Source organism: Urocitellus parryii, chromosome 4, assembly GCF_045843805.1.
Source record: "Urocitellus parryii isolate mUroPar1 chromosome 4, mUroPar1.hap1, whole genome shotgun sequence".
NCBI classification, from domain to species: domain Eukaryota; kingdom Metazoa; phylum Chordata; class Mammalia; order Rodentia; family Sciuridae; genus Urocitellus; species Urocitellus parryii.
Window position 1 is genome coordinate 14,767,775 of NC_135534.1, and position 6,000 is coordinate 14,773,774.

The following is a 6,000-nucleotide window of genomic DNA, read 5'->3' on the forward strand; positions in this document are numbered from 1 at the left end:
GAGGTGTGTGTGTGTGTGTGTGTGTGTGTGTGTGAAATAGAGAGAGAGGAGAGAGAGAGAGAGAGAGAGAGAGAGAGAGAGAGAGAGAGAGAGAGAGATACTTTATGAGGAATTCATTCTTACAATTATGGAGACTGGCAGATCCAGGTCTGCAGTATTGGCCAGCAAAGAAAGACTTAATAGAACTAATTGTGTATTTCAGGACTGAAGCCTCAAGAAGACTTCCACAGAGCTGATGGTGCAATCACTCTAAAGGTAGTCGTTGGAGAATTCCCTGTAATTCAGGAAGCAAGTGGTTATGTTACGTTGAGATCCTCAGTCGTTGGATGAGACTCATCCATACTTTGCCCAACCCAAGTTTCACTGGCTTAAATGTTAATATCATCTCAAAACACTTCCTAGGTTGATGAATTAAAATTAATCATCACAAGTCCTACATTTGTTGACTTGGCACTGATACACATTTCTTTAAAACATACTTTACCTCCAAATAAGGCAATAACAAGGCAATTCGTCCACCTAACGTAATGTAATGTCCTGAGTATAAGCAAACACATACTGATCTCTCCTCACCACAGGAGGCCAACAATTTGGATGATGTTTACACTTACTGTTGATATCCCATAACTGTTATGTAAATGTAATAACATTGTACTTAAATACTATGAACTAAAGTGAACACGTCAAGTGATTCATGATAATGGGATAAGAGAGAGGGGAAAATAAATATATTTCAAACAGCACACATATGCTCATAAGCAACGTAAGAAGAAATACTCCTAACTGTATTCTTAATTTTAACTTCTCATGGGAATGTTACTGGTGTTCTAAGTGCCTAGTTCTACTACCCATTCTCTTATTTTCCTTCCTTCAGTGAACATTTCATTTGTTTATAGTTCTTAACATGTAGGGGTGATCTAAATCTCCATTCCTGAAGGGCCAAGAACATTACTAGCCTTTCTTTACTGAGTTGTCATAGTTTCCCATTCAACTTTCACTGGGAATGATAACATTAAGACAACCCTAAGGGATCTCTTGTATTCCTGGTGGAATCTTCCTTATCTCTATGAAACAGTGGCTTAGTGTTATCATATTAGTCATGATTAAACAATAATAAGAAATGCAAAATTTTTCTTCAATGGATGATTCAGATGAATGATAATCCCAATAAGAAAATGGAAAAATTGACTTGTAGATTCCACTAGAATCTATGTAAGCTCCCTTGGTAGAGTATCTCCAGCCATTGAACCAAGTCCATTTTCGCCCATCAGCTTTTTCATAAGTGTCATCAAAAGAACCCCCAAAGAACAATTTAGAGGAGAAAAAGTTTATTTGGGGCTCAAGGTTTCAGAGGTCTCAGTTCATAGACAGCTGACTCCTTCACTCTGGGCTCATAGTGAGGCAGAATATCGCGGGGGAGGAGCACAGCAAAGAGAAACCCTCCCTTCATGGCAGCAAGGAAGCAGAGAGAAAGGAAAGGGCCCCAGGAAGAATAAATACTTTCAGGGTGTGGGAGACCAACCTTGCATGTGACTGGGTCACACTCCCCAGCTGCATGCTGAGGCCCTCAGTTGCAGAAATGTGACAGAGCTTTCCCCACCCTTCTTGGGTTCGAGAGTCCGTGTCTCGTGCATGGGTGTGTCTTGCCCCGTGGGTGAAGCTACGCTCACCTGTTCCTTTATAATATACCCCCTTGCCCTGTTTAGGATAGAATCTTCCATGGAAGTGCCTTGTGTATGTCCCCTTCTCTTACTGTGCCCCTGGGTGTGGCCTACCCAGGTGTCAGTCAACCTGCTGACAGTGGACATCATGAAGACAGACTCAGCCCCCTGAAACCTGACCCCTTGCCTCATTTGAACAGATTCTCCTCAAAAAAAGGGGTCAGCACTTGTGCTCTCTCTCTCTCTCTCTCTCTCTCTCTCTCTCTCTCTCTCTCTCTCTTCCTGCGGACCCTTAAGGTCAGAGGAGCCGTCACAGAGACCCCAAAGAAAAAGGTATTTGTGTCTCTTGTGGGTTATTTTGTGCAGCCCAGTTAGCCCAGTTCAACTGGAGTAAACCCTGAGCCTTTTAGTTGTGAAAACAGAAACCCGACACCAGGGCACAGCTTGAGTGACCCACTTCCTCCAGCTATGCCCTACCTGCTTACAGTTATCTCTCAGTCAATCCATGCAAGCTAGGGTGGTTTGATTGTGTTGTAGCTCTCACAATCTAGTCATTTCACTTCCAAATACTCCTTTATTAACACAAGGGCTTTGGGACGGAAGACCTTATATCTAAACCATAAGATTTGGCCCCTTTCCCCCCAAATTTATGTCTATCTCACAATATAAAATTTATTTATCTCCAAGAGTCCCATAGTCTTTATAGTTTTAGCATTACCCCAAATCCAAGTCAAAAATCTCATCTTGAGTCTCAAAGCAAAGTCTTTGCTGTGAGTCCCTGTAGAAACCAAAAGCAAGTTACTTATATCCAATAGACAGTGGCACAGAGTAAACATTCCTATCCTGAAATGAGGAATAATGGTACAGAATGAAGGAACAGAATTGAAATAGGGTCAACACAAGACCAAAGCCCAGCCAGTCAAACAGGTACAGTAACTCCACGTACAGCATCTCTAGAACACCTGGTAGGAAGATGTGCTTCCAAAAGTGTATGGACAGCTCTGGTTGCCAGTAGCAGAACACATGGGTTTTCTTTTAGTGTTTGTTTTTTTTTTTCTCTGAAGACAACAGCTTTTCTCAGCAAATAGTTCACATTACTGGCATCTCTTAATCCCTGGGGTCTCCATCCCAGCTCCAGCTTCACCTTCACAACTTTATATATCACCTTCTCAGGGTATTGACTAATCCTGCTGCACTTTTACTGGTTTCTGGAGCCTTCCTTTGAAACCTCAGTGGAAACCTTCATGACCTCTTAATTTTAGCATCCTCTCCTCCTGCAAAACCATCACCACATGAATGCTGCCAAGTACACCACCTGCTCGTTTAGTGCATGGACCCCCTGGTATCATGGCTGCAGCAACTTCTGAGTACCTATGTGTCCCAGAATGGTGAAACAACATTTTAGCCCCGCTCTGCAAACAGGGTTTCCTCATCATCCCTTCTCAAAGGAAGTTTTACTTTTACATCCTTGAGCTTGCAGTGGATGTTGTTTTACCAATCCCTGAGAATTCCTCAAACCATCTTTTCTATTTTCTCTGTGCAAAGTACTTAGCATAGCATTAAGGACTGTAACCTCTTCAACAAACACAACTTTCTTGGCTCCAGCTTTATATGTACTTTTCCAGCAAAATTTCAAGTTTTAAAAATCCTTTAGCTGTTTTCTGCTCTCAATTCTTACAGTAAGCTGACTAAAAGCTACCAGAAATGCCCATGCCACTGGATGAATGCTGTGCTGCTGAAAATTTTCTCAACCACATTAATTAGTCCATCACCTTTAAATTCAGCCTCACACCAAATCTCAGGACATGGGCAAAAAGTACACTAGTTTTTTTGTTGTTGTTGTTATTGTTGTTGTTTTGTTTTTTGCCAGAATGTAGCATGAATTTCTTCTAATCAAATTCCCCAAAGAATCCTCATTTTCCTCTGAAACCTCATGAGCATGATGAATAATTCTATTGGCATTCCAGTCTTCTGAGCTCCCACCAGAATTGCCCACTAAGCTTCACTCATTTCTACCCCTCTGCCAGCCTGCATCTCCAAACTTTTCAAACTACCTCTTGCAAACCAGCTCCAAAAGCTTCTGAACCACGTGGTTAGGTTTGTCTTAGCTATGACCCCTCTTCTTGGTACCAGTCTCTGTTTTGGTCAGATTTTTTATCACTGTGACAAAAATACACACAAAAAAAAATTAAAGGAGGAAATTTTTATTTAGCTCACAGTCAGAGGTCTCAGTCCATAAATGAGTGACTCCATTGCTCTGGGTCCAAAGTAAGGCAGAACATCATGGGACAAAACTGTAGTAAAAAGAAGCTGCTCCCCTTTTAGCAGGAAAGAAGGAGAGGAGTAGGGTGGGGAGAGGGACGTTGCAAGAAGAAAAACCCTTTCAGGGGATGCCTCCAGTGATTCATTTCATCCAGCTACACCCCACCTGCCTGTATTTACCCAGATGGTCCATTCAAACTAGGATGGCTTGATCAGGTTACAGTTCTTGCAATCCAATTATTTTTACCTCCAAATATTCTTGCATTGACTCAGGAGCTTTTTGGGGGATATACCCCATATCCAAACTCTCACATTGTTTATGCCTGCAAAACCTACACCATATAAAAGACACCAAGGTCTGCTACCAGCAGAAACAGTATCAAAGCCCAGTTTAATAGGTGGCTCTGAGTGCCTGGGAACCTGAAACAAACTCTGTAGAAAAATTTCCTAGGCAGCCCTGTGGGAAAAGGTCACCCAGGATTCTCGTAGCAAAGGCTTTCAAGCAAGTTTTCACATTACACTATTGAACTCTACACTATTGAGTAGAGTTTGTTCAGCTCCTGAAATGTTCTCAAGGCATCTTTTCTACTCTTCTGGTGAAAAAAAATACCTAGCTTTTCATTAATGGTTCTTATCTCTTCACTAACCACACCTTCCTTGGTACCAATTTTACATGTGTTTTTCCAGCCAAACTGAATTTTTTTTCATGTTTCTGCTCTCTTACTCTTTCTGACTCTCACTGTAAACCTGCTAAAAGTTGCCAGCAATACCATGTCTCTGCCTGAATGCTGTAGTTTCTTAATCTTTTCACCACCAGATTAATTATTATTCACTACCAGATTTATATTCAGCCTCACACACATTCTCAGGACATGGACAAGATATAGACAAGTTTCTTGCTGAAATGTATATTGAGTGAAACACTAATCAGTGCCTAACTAAGCTTGCAGTGAGATAAGATGCTCTCTAAAGAACATGATAACAAAGGAAATGGAGAAGAGAAGCTACCCACTTCCCTTAGTTCCGATCTTTAGGAGACAATCTAATCACATTGATCCTGGTTTTACAGTAAAGAATATGTGCTGCAGCCCGGCTGGCTGGGCAAAATAGCCGGGGTGTGACGAGCAACTTGTGTACATTGATACAGCAGGAGTAGGAGCCGTTTATTGTAGGACAGGAGGGGTATATATACATTACACACAGCTTATCTTAATTGACATAAACTAGATACAACAGTCAACCAATAAGGAATCTCCACACTTAATGGCTCTCTGGCGTTACTTCACAAACCACTCCCTCTGGCAAAATGCCAGGCGCCATCTTGACTTGTTTACAGACCCTAACAAATATGATCATAAAATATCTGAGAAAATCCACTTGTGCAGTAGGCATGCAAGCTATCCTATATATTTCCTCTGCTTGTAGACCTAAGGCAGCCCTCCATTTTATCCTGGCCCAGTGTCATTGAGAGTAAGTAATAAAACCTGCCAGCTTGGTCCCCATGTTCGTTTTTGGGGGATCAGTAAACAGTATGCTTTGGGGCTTTGGGGTGTTTGCAGACCTGGGGATGAAGAATTGACATAGTCAGCAGGATTCCACAGGGGGACTTGTTGAATTGATTCCAGAATTGGGGAAGGACTTGGTGTCTGAAAGGAAAATCCCAGGCTGGCCATAAGTCTCCATGTGGTTGGAGGTGACTTCCCTATCGGAGAGGCTGGAGACATCAATGAATACAAGGACACCCTAAAAATACAAAGAGGGGTGCTGCAAGTGTTGGAAGCAGTCTCCAAAGTGGTTGCGGAAAAGTGAAAGGAACAAGCATTGCTGCTGCTGCTGTGGGGACAAGGCCCCTGCTGTATGCAATAAAGTTAGTCACATACCAGGAGCTAGCCACTCAGGCTCAGCTCTGTAGAATACAGGAAGGGTTGAAATTAGAAAGAGATGCCATTTTAGCACACGTTAACAGCAAGGATGAGCTGTTGTGGTACCTAGAATTTACAGATGACGGCCCACAGCCCTAATGGCAGGCTAAAATGTAAAATGAGGGAACATCACATCCCCAGAGTCAGTATGAGTG